A 17,174-nucleotide genomic window follows, 5' to 3' on the forward strand; every position below is an offset into this window, starting at 1 on the left:
GATTCGCCACGAGTTGATCACTAAGTTGGGCAAGTTTTCAATGAGAAAACAATAATGATAGATTTTTTGGTGTGCAACAATAAAAAAAAGGAACAAATCATATAAAAACCAAAGTTATTACTAATGGATTAAACAAAGAGGGGTGTGGAATAATATAAAATCAATTTTATATTTCGATTGCAATCAAAAAATAAAAATTAAAAAAATTAAAAAACGTACAAAAAGAACAAGTACACTTCCAAAACACATATGGCATATTCAAGGCGCAAGGAAGGAAACGAGCTTAACAAAAGTAGTCATGGTGGAGAGAACATCCAGAGTATATTTCAGTTTGTAAAATAGATTTTGCTTAAACGTCAACTGTGATTACACTAATACATCTGAAAGCAATGAGTTGAGTTGAGTTATATATTTCTGTTTTTTTTTTTTGAGGTGGGGGTGTAATAATATCACTATTCACCAAAACAAAAAACGAAAAAAATGTCTATCTACAGGTAAATGTAAAAATGATCTGTTAACTATGCTGAAACATCTTTTTTTCCTTGGGAGTGCGAAAGGAAAACATAAAATTAGCTGCTTACACTGAACAGCGCTCTATTTTGGCGTACATACGTGGATAATCTTACGCAGACAAAGTGGTCTTGACTTGAAAATCATCTCAAAGATGGTAGAGCAAACCTCAGGAAGAAAGATGAGCATAACTGAGTCAAGAAGCTTCAGGTGACGCGAATTAGAAGCACGACCATGATGAAAATACATGTCATTATAAAGATCACTAGCCATTGGAAGCAAGTAGTCCTAGAACTCTCCGAGTATATCTTCATGGCCCGTACATTGGCATGCCCTGTGCTTGCCAAGCTTTGCTCAACAGCCTTCTCAGTAGAATCAAGTATCTGTACTCAACCATAATTGAGTTATGTGAGACTACTTGCTTACCAGTTAAACACAAGGCATGAAAAAGACAAAAGTAAAAGCTATTTAACAATATTAAGAATCCAATCATTACTTTTTTTTGATAAGTGAATCCAATCATTACTGATAAACTTACTAGGCTAAGAAAGTAATTTTCCACGACCTCACCTTCCATCCTATTTTTATGCCGGCAGGATGTTCTATTTGAGTTTCATTAGTGGAAACAAAGGTGTTTAGGATGGTCTATATAGCTATTGTTTTAGTAGTGTTGTGCTGTGGTGGCAATTACTGTAGTGACTGCAAGTGAGTGGAAGCAATGGTTGAAGTTCTACCGAGGCCAAGGCAATAATATCCAATATTAATTGAGAGTACCATTCATAAGCTTTACATAGTTGTTTTGGAAATGGTGGAATTGATGGTTTTGGTTGCAATGATCCATGATCAAATGTAGCCATATTGTTAGCTTACGCATAGTGATGGCGATATGGCAGAATTGATGAAGTGAAAGAGGTGTGAAGTTATGGGGGTGGGAAGTTAACCGAGGGGCATAAATACAGAGCAGAACAGTTATGGTCATAAAACTAATACTTTTATGTAAACAAATTAAAAGTTTCAACAATAGTATGCACTGCAAATCACAATGAGTTTAACTTCCGAGGGTGCGGTGCACGGGACCGGGGTTTACTCTGTAGGGGTGAGTCCAAAGGGCCCTGCCTTGAAGAGGTTCCCGACATTAAAAAAAATAAAAGATTTCCTGGACAGTACTCTACATTACGCCATCATTTCTTCTGAGTAATATAACATAACTACGAAGAGAAAAGGTATTCTTTCTTATCATAGTAATCGAGAAATGTCTTATACTTTTACTAAGACCAATATTGAAAGTAGAACTTTAGAATCAACCAACTTCTACAAGGATCACCATATCATCATGCTCAATTTAATCGAGCTCCGATGGAGTTAGGTGGGTTAGGAATTGAAACTTGACTCAATTTAATTGAGCTCTCTTGTGAAAATGGTTGTGGCTGTATGCTATAGATAGAGGCTTTACAGATATTGGTGATTGCAGCTAAATATGAGAGTACAAGGGGTGGTTGGAGTTCAAAAGAGGCATTGGGAACTTTTGGAGTGGGCGTGTGGAAACATATTAGAAGGGGATAGGCTCAGTTTTCCAATTTTGTTCGCTTTGAGGTGGGGAGTGGGTCCAAAGTAAGTTTTTGGCATGACACTTGGTGTGGGGACAGCGCATTGAAGCTATGCTATCCGGCTTTATTGAGTATTGCTCGGCATAAAGAAGCGTGGGTGGTGGATAACATGCACATTCAAGATGGAGTTATAATGTGGAACGTCATCTTTACGCTTTAGTTCAAGATTGGGAGATGAAAATGATTCTATCCTTTTTCGAGAGGTTGTATTCTTTCCAGGTACGACATGGGGAGGAGGGCAGGTTGATTTGGAGTGTTTCCAAGAGGGGTCAATTTGAAGTAAAGTCGTTCTATAAAGCGTTAAATAACCAGGCTGGACATTTATTTCCATGGAAGAGTATATGGCGTGTAAAGGCTCCATCAATGGTCGCTTTTTTTGTGGACAGCAGCCTTAGGGAAAATTTTGACACTTGATAATTTGTGTAAAAGGAATATTGTAGTGGTTGAATGATGTTGTATGTGTAAGAACAATGGGGAGTCAATGACCATCCTTTACTTCATTGCGAAGTCGCACGAGAATTATGGAGTAGCGTTCTTTCTCTGTTTGGGGTAGAATGGGTTATGCCGAGACAGATGCTGGATTTATTGATTAGCTGGGGCGCTGTGCATGGAGGTGGTCCAGCCAAGGAACTTTGGAGGATGGTTCCGTTGTGTACAATGTGGTGTATTTGGCGTGAAAGGAATGCTCGACATTTTGAAGACGTAGAGACCTCGACGTTCGAATTGAGGAAGCTTCTGCTTAACACAATATATATGTAGATCACGGCTCATCATAGCTTGCATCTTTTCACTTATGCAGATTTTCTAAATTTATGTATTTCTTTTTCTTCTTATTAGGGGTTCTCTTGTATACTTCACATGTACTAGGGTTGCGCCTCTCTGCGCTTTATTAATGATATGACATTACTTATCAAAAAAAAATCATGATGAGCAAGGGTACTTGTTGTGTGCTTTGATTCCAAAGGAATAACTGCTATCCAAACCTCTGGTTGCTAAAGTCACTGGTAAAGTGTGCTTCAGACATGTACAAGATAGTAACTGAATTAATTCCAAGTAGGATCAAACCATTCGTGCATTAGAATCAGTGCTCTCAATCAATATGACCTCCAAACAGTGTGGTCATAACATAGTAATCACAAGAAAATGCTCAAATGCTTTTCTTGGGCAAGAAAACAAAAATGCTAAATTACTTAAAATGGAAGAAAAAGGAAGTGCTAATGTAGATTATTTTAGATAAGCTTATCTTATTGTGAGAGTGATCTTTATCTTTAGGTAGTTGTTAGATTGATTCATCTTGTGAATTGTTTTCTTTATTTTTTTAATAATTTAGCCTTGTATCTCTACAATTTATAATAAAGAGAAATCTCAGTGAGCAGAGAACTTTGAACTCCCACTATTTCTTTCCTCCAATTTTCTATTTTCAACGTAACATAGTATCAAAAACTTACTGAACACTTTTTTAATCCTTAGTTCTTTCCCTATTCTCAGAATTTCTCTTCGACTGATTTTCTTTACTGAGCCCCTAATAATTATCTGGTCATTCTTACCCGTGAATATCTCTCTACAGAGTGTTTGATGCTCTCGGTTGACGAATCATGAAGTTCATGACGCGCACTGTCATCCCTATGGGGGTTAAAGTCGATATGTCTCGCTACTCTGGTTGTTAGTGTTGATATGTGTGGTGATTAGATCTCTCTATCCATGATGTCAATGTGTACTATGGTCATCAACTTTCAATGTACGTCTGTGGCAACTTTTGATGTACACAATGACTTTAGTGGTAGAGTTGTAATAACATTATGTTTATAAAGTATGAATTTAATTAGATGCTCGGGTACATTGTGATTTGAGGTGAGTTTATGGTTTCTAAAAGAAAATAAATATTTTATACTTTATATATCAGCTGCAAGTATTTCATTTACGTTGGGAATTCAGATAATTCTATTTACGGCTTGTATTTAAAGCCAGGGCGCTACAAGTGTGGTTAGCCTTTATCTAAAGACGCCTAGCATTTAAAAGGATCTCCAAGAAAGTGGATTATCATATAAAGCTAACAACGACTTGCATGTTAAAGGATATACAAATGCAGATTGCTGGTTCACCCTCAAATAGAAGGTTTACCATTGGATATTACATACTCTAGAGCAGTAATTTAGTAACATGGAAAAGTATTAAACAAGTTGTCGCCAAGTCTGGTACCGAAACAGAATATCAAGCTTGTAATGACCCAAGGAAAACTTTAGCAACATCTGCGTTATTACTCCAAAAAGACTAGTCAAGTTGTAATTGGAGCTCCCTAAAATCATTTATAAAGGTCAATCTCACTTAGTAAGGAACTAATGTGCAAGTCTCTGTGGGCTATTCATTTCCCAATGTAGAATTAGGGTGTTACAATCTTCCCCCCTTCCTTTAAATCCCTAACGTTCATCATGCTATGTCTCATGGCATGATGTTACTAGTTAGGTTGCTCTGATACCATTTTGTAACAATCCAAAGAAAGAGTTGGCCAAATCTACGTATCACTCCAAAAGAACTAGTCAAATTGCAAATGGAGCTCTCTAAAATCGCTTATAAAGCCCAATCTCACCTATTAATGAACCAATGTAGGACTTAGCACTCATGACTGCTATGTGGGCTATTCATCTTCCTAATGTGGAATTGAGGTGTTACATATGTCCCACACATCTTGACAAGAAGATTACTTTGTAATCATGAAACAATTGAGTACTCTACACTGCAGAAGGGTCACAGACTAGAGTAAACTTTTTTCAGTCTCTAATTTTCACAGAGAATTGCATGACAAAGGCCCTGTTTGTTAAACAACATAGACAACAAGACAAAGTTCATTCATTTTAAATAATAATAAAAAATAATGATTAGTATAGAAAAGTGAAAAAGTAGTATTGAAAAGTGAAAAATTTTTGTTTTGTAGTGATTTTTTTATTTAAATAATAATAAAAAGTAAATAATGTGATATAAAAAGTGAATGATGTTTAGGCGAGTAGTGTTTAGGGGAGTGGTGGTGTGGAAAGCCATTATGACATCAAGGAACCACCACCTACTTGTTTTTTATTCTTTTACCAATAATTTACAGGTATTGTTAGAGGCAACAACAATTTGAGCCAAATGAAGAAAGATGTCACGACATCTTAGTGAAAAAACTTTTATCACAATGAATCCAAAAGTTATATCTATGTACCAGAAAGCTAGAGCTACTATTTATTAACCTTCTCTAATAAATTCCTATTACCAAAGATTAACCCTTCTCCACTCAATGTTGTTATAAGCAAACAACGAAAATGACTATGGACGCCATCTTAACTCTCTCTGTTCCAAACTGAGAGTCCCACTTGTGAAATCCAACTTTTCGCAGTAACACATTTAAAGCATGTTCATTTAGAGAAAAAGTGATGAACTACCAAAACTGACCTTCGAAAGTTAAAAATTTATTTATGAAGTTGTCTAATATTTCAAATTCTTCCTTCTAAAGGGTAATTTAAGAAACTAAAAAGCTTTTGACTTTTAAATGGGTCATAAATTTTGAGACACCATTAAATGGAATAAGGGACTCTCAATTGAGATGAAAGAAGTATGCCTTATGGGCATAAATATGAGTTCCCTTCTCAACTGAGACATAGCACGTCATATCTCCCAAAAATCTAGACATGCTAACAATGCATAAGACTACTTTAAAAAGTGAACAATTGTCTGGCTTCACATCAACTTGCAATTTAGTTTCTGGGGATATTAGTAACATTGCCCACGTTGTCCACACGTGAACAATGAATTACCAGCCCACCCCCTCCTACAGAACATGCAAGATCAATTCTTCCAAAATTCTCCTTAAACAAGTATATTATTTATAAAACTATGCATCTCATGTAGTTCAACTATAAATATTCAACGTGATGCAAGAGTTTGACATAAAATATGGATTCTTACCTTTTCAGTGTTTTGCAGGGACTGGCTTATCATCAAACTATGCTCCTTAAGTTGCTGTGCCAACCCAACCATGTCATCGGTCAAGTCCTCTTGAAGGTTTCTGTGGCAGGAGAGAAATTAAAAAAGATATAAAACAGAAAATTATGTGGAATAATAGATATTACTGACATCAAATATTTTTCAGCTCTACTCCAAAGCATTTCTCAAATTTCATCAAGCAATAGTAGTAAATACCTTTACTAGTTATTTTACACAATCAACAAGCAAAAAGAACCAACAACCTAATGACTAAGGAACATCCTAAAGCCGAATGCAATGATAACCGAATAAAGTAGTGAAGACTGATAGCAGATAGCTCAGTTCTGCAACTAAATTAGGGATAAATTCTTACTTTCACTGTAATAAAGAAAACCAAAGGAAATACTACCAGATAAGCAACTCTTTTAACCAAAAAAAAACACAGCTTCACATTTTCCACACTACTCCATTATCCAAAATAGAACGAACTTAATGGATTATTTATTTGCCATTTTCCCTTTCCTTGGCACAAGCGCTCAACGATAATAATACCAAGATCTACCACGTTTAATTCTCTAAAAGAAAGATATTTTTATGAAAAATCTCTATAAAAAAAATTTCTTGATTCACATTCAAATCTGAGCATTTCTCCAGTTTTTCAAATTCAATTCAGACATCCATTGAACATTACTTTTCTTCCATATACCCAGCAAAGCAGAAAATTAAAATTTAAAGAATATATTTTAACTAAGTAAGCCATGCAGTGGCTATCAAGGGTTGTTCTCCAGAGAGGAGAGTTAATTTCCCAAACAGGATGAGAGTTAATTTCCCCGAGAAACACTCGCTTCTTGATGGATGGCTCAGCCGGTGAAAAGAGTTCCTAGATAGCAAAAGGACAGAGTATAAGGGGGATATTTACCCCTCCAGGTTCACAGCAGGTAACTTTGCACTAAGATAGAACTGGAAAGGGCACTTTTAATTTTATTATCAATATTTGAAGTAAAATTTCACTCAAAATTGAATTCAAGCTCAATGCCACTTAGGTTCAACCCTCAAATAGGTTGAAGGTCAATACCAGTCCTTGCAGTTGTAAAAGTTACCCAGTTTGGCACACAGCTCCCTAGCATTACAAAAATCTCAAGGGAAGTGAGCACTAAAACCACTAGCATAACGATTTTCAGTTGACAACAATTTTCAAACCACAACAAATCACCCAATAATGTCCATAGTTTATGTTGTGCAGAAAGAATCTCTTTTAAACAAAAACAAAAAAGAGCATTCTTGAAGCAAGGTAGCGAAGGCCAAAGGTGCCTCAAATAGGATTAGATGTATATTAATATATACAATAAATAATATTCACGAACTTATCATCATAATCATCAACAAAAACTAGATATTTTCACTCTCTGGCCTTCTTTATTGCAAATAATAAAGTTTAGAACAGAGCATAAGCACATCTTGAACAAAATGAATAAAATAATGTAACCAGATTAACCTCTTAAAAATAAATTAATTAATTAATTAAATTAAAAATTAAAGAAAAAATTGACTTGAGAGGACTTTGTCTAAAAGGCCAGATGTATGTACAGTACAACAGTGTCTTTCTTAGAGCTTATATTTTGACCTAGGTCTAAAGTCTTCATTTTCCGAGCACTATATGCATATAGTTTTTTTTTGGGGAAAGTCAAATATAATTTAATGAGAAAATCCTATTTTATAGATTGAGGGTAGTTATAGTTAATCAGAGACAAGAGTTGTTAGTTTAATGAGGTACACTTCTAGTGGCTGCAACCTTGGTAAAGTCGCTCACTAGGCGCAAAAGGCAAGCATCTCACTAAAGTCTCCTTGACTGAATCCATAAAATGGTGCCATGCTTGCCCAAGCGCCTAGGTAAACTCAGCATTCACTTTACCTCATAGAGTCAAACAATAATATAAAAACATTGCATTTTTTGACACATCTACATAATTGCATAACAAGAAAAATTTACAAATGTACCTGTGCTTTTCAATGTGTGCTTGTGCTTCAGCATCGAGTTTGACAGGTGTCGATGAAGCAGGTTCAGTACTGTCAGGAATTCTTCTATCCTGACTGTTTGATGCAGGCCTGGTCAATGAACCATACGTCTAAAGTTAACAAACCATGACACAGAAAAGAGCCAAGGAGCTAGCCGTGAATAGCTAACCAAATCATATTAATTCCAACTATAACAGATTCACGTACGCAAATCTTTTTCTTAGTCCAGGAGTAGGGAGAACATGATTTTCTGCTCCTGCTTTAGAAGGGCTTTCATTTATGGCAGTTTTTGCAAAGGGCTCCTCAGATACTGGTGTATCATGCTTTGTAATCTGAAAAAAGTATAAGTGGTTACAGTATAAGAATCCTCCATGTGTAACATGTATATTTGTCTTAGGAACAAAGAAGCAAGGTAATCTTATAAAATTAAGATTATAGACAGAAACAGAGAGAGAAAACAATAACAAATCACTGAATCAGACACGTGCCAAAAATATATATATTAGGTGAAATTACACTTTACCCCTCTGAAGTTGTGGGGATGTGGGGTGATTTTGTGGGGATGTTGGGTTCTTCGGGTTAACCTTTGTGTAGGGTGTTTCTTGTGGGTGTTTGTTTTCAAGGGTTCTTGGGTGGTTCTTCTTGGGTCTCTTGTGGGTGCTCATGGGAGCTTAGGGCTTTGTTGGGTGCTTCTTGGCGCTCCCTTTATATGCTTCTTGCGTATTTGGGTTGTGCCTCCTTGGCGTTTTGATATATACAACAATTACTTATCAAAAAAAAAAAAAAAAAGAAGTTGTACACCTTTTTTGATTCGACCGCCAATGTTTAAAAATTGACAATGTACCCCCATAAAGTTTATTTTTATTTTTTTGCAATGTAGCCATTCCTTTTACAGATTCCGTCTTTTTGGACGGTCTGCAGTACATGTGCGCCTCACGAGTTTTTAGCATATGAAACGTTTAAAACGCCCCTGTTTTTCTGAAGAAGAAAAAATAAAATAAAATAAAAAAGTTGGCCATTGGGGGTGGCCAGCCCTTTGGGGGTGGCTCGACCACCCCCATTTGGGCCAAGGGGGTGGCCGGCCACCACCAAATGCCTATGGGGTGGCCGGCAGCCACCCCCAATTAGATTTTTTTTTTTTTTTTTCCTTTTTTCTTTCTGTTGGGGACATTTTGGGGAAATCAAGGGCGAAGTTGGGGTAATTTCGGCATATTTGGTGCGACGCACGTGGCCTGCCTACCATCCAAAAAGACGGAATTTTTAAACGGAATGGCCACATTGCATAAAAATAAACACATTATCAATTTTTGAACATTGGAGGTAGAATCAAAAAATGTGCACAACTTCAGAGAGAGAGGGGGGGGAGGGGTGTTAAAGTATAATTCCCTCTATATATTATATATTCGTTTGATTCTTTATCCAAGTCTGGTCAAGCAAGAACAACATTTTGGAAGAGATATACAAGACTACCTCAAGAAGGATAAAGAAACAAAGATAGAGAGACAGAGATAGACCAACCACCTAGATGAAAACTTAATCAAATAATACCGATCAGCCATGATTTCACACCAGTTAAAAGAAATGGATAGCAGCAAATACAAGAAAATACTTGGTTCAGGGCCCACTAGGTTCATTTGAATTTGAAAACTTAAGCCCGGTATTAACATATATGAATCTACTTATAATGTTCGAAGGAAAAATAAAAAATAACAACAATTTGCCTCATTATTTGTCATAGAAATCTCAGATTTACAAATCCAATCTGTTGTTAGCAAAATTAATTCAACTCACAAGCAAAGTTTCATCTAAACTCACAACAAATAAATGAGACCTACAAAAAAAATTAGTAATTAAACAATAACCTCTGGAGACTTCCATAATCTTAGGTACCTATGGAAACCAACTCATAGCTTGCTAAATAATATGCACGCACCAGTGGAGCAGCTAATTTGGAAGCGATTGATTCAATCTTCTCCGAATAATCATTCAACATAGCCTTTGAAACCCTGTACAAACATGTTCAAGAGATATTCACATTACAAATAAAAGAACCCTAAGCTCTATAAAATCAACAGTAGAACGCCTGAACCAGCACATCCAAATAATCAAGAGTGAAGATAACTACCAATTCATAGTCAGTCCAAAACAATGCTTATCAAACAACAGTGTTTTGCTTGGATCTAGGACAATTAACAATGAAGAATCAACCATTATGAAAAGGAAGACAAGTCAACACAAGATAGAAGTGTTAAAATCTTATGAAGGAGCATTTTTTATTAAAGAAATGATTGCATTAAGCATCTTTTTAAAGCTAATAAGTCAAAGAATGTATCATTGGAAGTCTAAAGAGCAACCAGCAGCATTAACTTCATTTAAAATATAAACAAATAAAATATATATATGTATATTTGATCTTTCAAGTAATATTTATTCCTTATTTTACTGCAGGAAAAACAATGACAGAAAAAAATGCTCAAATTTCTTGCTAACTTCAAAATCCTTAATGAAACACCTTAAACAAGAAGTTCAAAGCTAGTTCATATCTCCTTAAAAGCTTAGGATTCTTATATTCTAAGACCTCTCGGTCTCAGCAATCTTGCTCTTGACCCCTGACATATTAGGTGTTCAAGTACATGTCACTGCATCACTGGCACAAGACTTCATAGTCCAAAACTGACCTGATACACAATAAATTTACTCATTGGATGGTCTGCAAAATGTCAACATTTTATGCCATTGGACAAGTCCCAACCAAAATCCTTCAATATCAATATTATATTAGTTCATAATATACAGGATATTAAAAGTATAATGATATCTTATACACAATATTAGCATATTTAACATCATTATCATCATTTCACACAAAATGGAAAATCTATTCTCTAACTTTTTAGTGCAAGAATAGAGTATAAACTCAGATTATGAAATAATGTCTACATTGTTTAATTCATTTTCTTAATACGAGTTTATACTCTATTGGTTTAGATTAGCATTGACGAGGCATATCAACTAGCTCTCCGGATTGAGCAACAGAAGCAGCACACCCAAGCATGCTGGATTACACCGAATTGGGGAACCCTCAAAGCCAAAATATCCCTACCCTTCCCACATGATCTGTTTTCAATGATTCTTTCAAGTTTTTGAGAATTATTTCTCAATAAATCTGAGAAAAACTTACCTTTTGTGTTTTTCCTAATTCCTATGTTAAAATCAATCTTTTGGATTTCTCCTACTTCACGGCCAGATTTTGCTTAGGTGTGATTTCTTTTTTTTTTTTTGATAAGTGAGATTTCTAACAAGCCTTGTAATTAATATTTAGTTGGTTATTATAAGAGCCATAACAGAAACTTACTAAAGCATGAATAATGGAAATAAAGTTTGATGTTTGAGTTTCCTATGCATGCTACCAGCACCAAGGAAAACGCTTCAGATATGATTTCTTCTCTTAAATGACATTGATATGGTTTATAGAGTATCATTGCCTGATTGTTTGACATTATCACAACATATTGCATGACTAGTTGAGTGTGTTGCATCGCAGAGTAAAGGCCACACAACAAGATTGGGTTGCTGTAGAAAATTCTACAGCACTGCAATCACCAAGAAAGGTGGTTATCGGGCCTTTTTCCAAAAAGATGTTTTGCAACAAAGTGACTGTAGAATAAACCCTCTTTGACTTGCCCTTCTAATGGTCCAAACCATGCAACCATTAGACACATGTAGGGTTTACAGCGAAGTAATCTTTGCTGACACGTTGCTGGAATTACAGCATACACACACAAATACATTAGTTGAACCTTGAGGCCTTAAAGCCTATCTTTTTGGCCCAAGACAAGACCTGTCTAAGGGATCTTAAGGTGACTTAAAACCCTATAAGGCCTAGATGTAAGGACTGTTAGGACTTGCACACTAAAGAGAATGAGAATAAGCTCACTTTGCATGATCAACTGACGAAGCGGAAGACTAAGGTAACTAATCAAAGAGCAGCGTCTTTGATTCTGCAAGGAAAAGTGTCTTCGTCTTCTACCCAAAAAGATAAAAACAAGCCCGCATGCTAAAAGAAGGATAAAACTCCGCAGTGTATTTGAGAGAGAATTCTTTGATTTGATAATAATTCAATTAGTTTTGTTTTACATAATAAGCTAGCCTATTTATAGAAGAGAAATACTTGTAGAGAAAGTAAACCTACTTCTAGTAATGAAAGTAAATCTAATCCTAGTATAGAAAGTAAATCTAATCCTAGTAGGAAAGTAAAAATAATCCTAGTAATAATACTAAACCTAATCCTAATAAGGAAAGGAAAATAATTAAAGCAAATCTAACCCTATTATGGAAAGGAAATAAAGTCCTAATAAAATAAAATCCTAATATAAAATTGACAATTAGCGGGAATCGTGACAATCTTTTCTTTTGTACTTCCATTGTCTTAGAACGAATAAAGTTCTGATCAAGTGACGCTACTCCAATATTATTTTTGATATTTTCCTTAAACGAAAATATAGGTAAATATCATCCTACATCATCCATGGATAGTAATATCCGCACACATGCATAGGATAAGCATTTAAGAAAGTAATCAAACTTGAAATACAAACATAAGTGTCTTAAAGAGGAGAAATCAGATCTGCAGCTTAGGGTGGAAGCAATGCTCTGCCGCTTAGTGTAGAAGCAATGTTTAGGAAGATCAAACAATGGAAAAGAATTAACAAAGTACGACACCTATAACAGACAATAATCGTTCGTAAATGTTTGCTTAGGTTGCTAAGTGAAGTATGTTGAATTCCTGAAGCTAAGGAACAAGGTAAGTAGATATGACCGTACTTCGCTTTCTTCAAAATGTCAATGCAATATTTTTCTTAAAATTGTTTTCAAGGTATATGATATAATGTTAGCCTTTATTTGGTAGCCCCTTTTATGCATCCAAAACTATATGTTTGGAAAGGGGTTTAAATGTAAATGACTTAATGAGCATGCTTCCACTATGCAATGAATATGTTATCATGCTTGATGAAAGGTAAATGAAAAGAAAGAGGAAAGAAAAAGGAAAACAATTGTAATGCATGAAATGTTTTAAATTGTTTTCTTGGCCATATAAAGTGATGTGCAATGGTACCCAAGCAACTGAGTAGGGATAGCCATCTTGTATGATGCGCCGGGAATGGCTCACTCGAGTGCACCATTGTTTATTGAGTGATGTCCATATCCAAGGCATGGCTCCACTTGCGGCCATGGGAGCGGAGTTGAGATCCTTGTGATCGCCAACCCTAACACACAAGGTGTAACGACCCGGGAAAAGTATTAGCCACATTTGTTGTCACTCCAAAATGACTAGTCAAGTTGTAATTGAAACTCCCTAGAATCGCTTATAAAAGCTTTTACAATTCACCCACTCTGTGGGCTATTCATCTTACAAATATAGGACTAGGGTGATACAATCCCCCCTCCTAAATTCATGACGTCCTCGTTAAGGTCATGTCATACAATGTTCAAGTACCACATGGTGTTATGTGTAACGACCCAAGGAAAAACCTATCAACATCTACACTATCACTCGAAAAGAACTAGTCGATTTAGAGCTCTCTAAAATCACTTATAAGAGCATTCCCAGTAGCTTCCCATTGATTTTCCCTACATTTAGGGAACAAAACTACTTTTTGCTTCCTTATTCAAAAACACGCCACAATAGATTCCCTTAACCTTTCCCTATATCATTAAAATAATATTTTTACTTTCTTTTTTTTTTTTTTATTCTAAAAACATTTTTCTTTTCTTTCCATCTCTCTCTCATCTCCGTCTTCTTTCTCTCTCAAACAAGATATCTCTCCCTGACTTCTTCACTCTCCCTTTCCTCATCTATTTCTCCATCTGATGAAGCTTCTTTCCTTTTTAGTTTTTTTGGGTCTCACAGAACTTAGCCTCCAAAAGAACAAGTTCACCGGAACCTTGTTGCATAACTCACTCGAACCAAATTATTTTTGAATGCCAATAGTGGGTGGATGTCCCCAGTCCCACAAACCATCATCTTCAGCAAATTTCAGTGCCATCAAATACCATTGAATCCCATCGAGTGTCAGCAATGCCGAGTCAGAGTGCTACCACCACACGACAAAAGCCCTTGCTGCAAAATTCTTAAGAAGCCCTCAAGTCAGGTGCGAGAGAGAGAAAGAGGGTTGCGATTGAGCATTTTTGCTATTTGTTTGGTGAGGTGCGAGAGAGAGAGAGATAGAGAAACGTGCGACATGAGAGGAGAGAGAGTGTGGCGCTTTTTTAGGATTATAGTAATCTGTTGGATCGCTACAATGCAACCCAATACATTGAGTTGCACTATAGCGATCCTAATGTCTAAGGGAGATTTAGAGAGTCTGTTGTGAGTGGCTTTTTGTGATTTTTTTGACATTTTCCCTAAACTTAGGGAAAGGAACCACATATAGAGAGTCTGCTATGAATGCTCTAAAGTCCAATTTCATTTAGGGCACGTTTGGAATTGCGATTTCGCAAGAATAATCTGCGTTTTTAAAAGATATCCAAAATATAAGGCGTTTGGCATTGCAATTTAAAAAAGGAAAAAAAAAAATTGTGCAGGCTACAGGTGCTTATTTGCAAAACCACGAATTTAAACCAAAATCACGATTTCGCATAACAAATATTTGATAAAAAAAAAAGTACTTTTTAACATACCAAATGCCTTTGCAATTTTAAAAAGTAGCGATTTCAAAAACACAATTTTTTAAATCGCACTTATTGAAACCGCAATCCCAAAAAAACCCTTAGTAAGGAACCAATGTGGGACTTGTGACTTAACATCCATAAGTGTCTTTATAATCTACATGTCATTTCAATATGGGCTAACATCTTCCCAATGTAAGATTGGGCTGTTACACTGCGTAATTGTGTGTCGGCCACTTAAAAGATTAAAGGAAAAATAAGGTTTATGACATGTGTGAATGATGACTTGTACTTTTTCATGTTCTTGAAATAAAGGTGGTTTCCAATTTCATTTAATGTATGTTGTATTTACTGATTGAGTATTCGACTCAACCTTTCTTTTTATACTTTAAAACAACTTATGTGATGTCGTGGATGGTTCGATATGCCATGAAAACTAGAGTCGGAAGCCTTCGCCTAGAAGAGGATTTGAATAAGTGCATGCAGCACAATAGTTTGTTTTTTGTTCCAGTGTGATTTTTATGTTAAGACTAAGGGTTAAGAGGTTAAGTTTTAATGGGGTGGGTTGTAATAACAGTTTTACGATGGTTTAAATTTAAATTGTTATGAGACATTTGGTTTGCTTTCATTTGATTTTCAGTTTATGGAATTCTTATATCTTTATGTTTCTAACTCAAGTAATGTGTAATATCGTCTTCCTATGGGAAAGGGGTGTTACATGCAAGGTCTTCATTTTTGTGACCTCTCCTTCAAATGCTTCTACCTGGAAAATACTCCATCTGATTGACATTACAAAACCAACCACCAAAATTCAAACGATTAAAGCCTACCTCAATATTTGCGACCCAATTCCCCATGGAAAAAGGATACTCCTATTTAAGCTTTTTATTTTTCACACAAGGCTTCAGGCACCAACCCAGACCGCATTTCATTCAGTTCAAACACTGCTGCATGTCTCCAAGACCACTTATCCATGGCTGGCATCACCAACCTCATCAACCAACTTTTACATGGGTCAAAAAAATTTCCAAAAGTACACATAAATACTGATTAAAAAAGTCCATAGCAGGCCATAATTTACCAGGCTTTACACAGCTGAATGGCCATTTACTCTATAAGAGAGAGAGAGAGAGAGAGGTACATGACGCGAAGTTACAGAAGAATTAATCTTCTAAATATCCATAACGGCCACAATATTGCAAAGAGGTTGCAATCCCAACTTCAAAGATGTTTCAACTCCTTCAAGTTGACAGCTCAATGACCATTTACTTTGAGAGAGATGTGCAAGTTGATGAGATCACATCATTCACCTAGTTAGGCCTCTCTAGTCAACAACTCAAAACACCCAAAATCTGGCTATTGATATGTTTTTTGATAAGTAATTCAATCTCATTAAAAGCGCAAAAGGACGCAACCTAAATTTACAGGAAATATACAAGAGAGACCCCTAATTAAGGAGAAAAATAAGCTGGCTGCTGATATATCAAAACAAATTCTCCAAATTACACATATAGTTTAACATCACATTTCCCTTCAAACATACCATTTCGAAAAGACAGACATTTTGATCAACTTTATCAAAACTCTAGAGTTAGTTAGTACAATAAGCAGAAATAATATAACCTCTATAAAATGAGTACATATACCAGTACATCAATATTACAAGGAACTAAGAGTAGAAGCAAAGAAAGAAAAAGGGGACAAAAATGAGCTTACTGACCTTGGTAAGCCTTCAGGAGTTCTCTCTTCAGCCAGTTGTTCTAATTGTTCTCGTAATGTGGCAACATACTGCAAAGTCACATGATTCATATCATCCATAAATAGTATTCACCATAATTAGAACTCCAAGGTCCAAAGAAGATCTCAGAAACTTTACAGCCCAAAGAAAAAGAAATATAACCAGAATAAAAGTTCATCTCAGAGATCTTTAGACATACATGCACAAGTTTTGCCTGCTTTTGCTGCTGAGGTGCAGCTGCAAGCAACCTCCTCAAGTTCACTTCCGTTTTACTGATTCTCATCACTGAATACTAAAGCATTGAACAAACATAAACAAAAATAAGTAAATAAATAAATCCGAATTTTCAACAATCATACAAACCCAAGTTGGATACTAGCTTAGCATTGCAGTAACCATATCTCTAGATTTTGCGAGCCTTCAAATATTCTACCCAAATTTACTGATTCACATTGCAAATCCAGGAGCATTGAAAAAACGTAATAATATATATCCACTTCAAAAGTCAGACAAGAACCAAACCAAAAACTAGCTAGCAATGCAGTCGCTTTTGTCTATGATCTTGTCACTAGAAGCAGAGTAATTCTACACGGTGCACTGGAGTCCCTCCATGCTGACGTGGGGTGGCCCACGTCAGGCCTTTTTACAAAAAAAATAAATAAAAATTTCAGATT

At 35.8% G+C, this 17,174-nt stretch overlaps 1 pseudogene; it reads right to left on the reverse strand.

Moving 5' to 3' along the window:
* Positions 1-609: 609 nt before the first annotated feature.
* Positions 610-16,801, reverse strand: LOC132189747 (uncharacterized; annotated as a pseudogene).
* Between the last annotated feature and the right edge of the window lie 373 nt (positions 16,802-17,174).

This window comes from Corylus avellana, chromosome ca8 (assembly GCF_901000735.1).
Source record: "Corylus avellana chromosome ca8, CavTom2PMs-1.0".
NCBI lineage: Eukaryota > Viridiplantae > Streptophyta > Magnoliopsida > Fagales > Betulaceae > Corylus > Corylus avellana.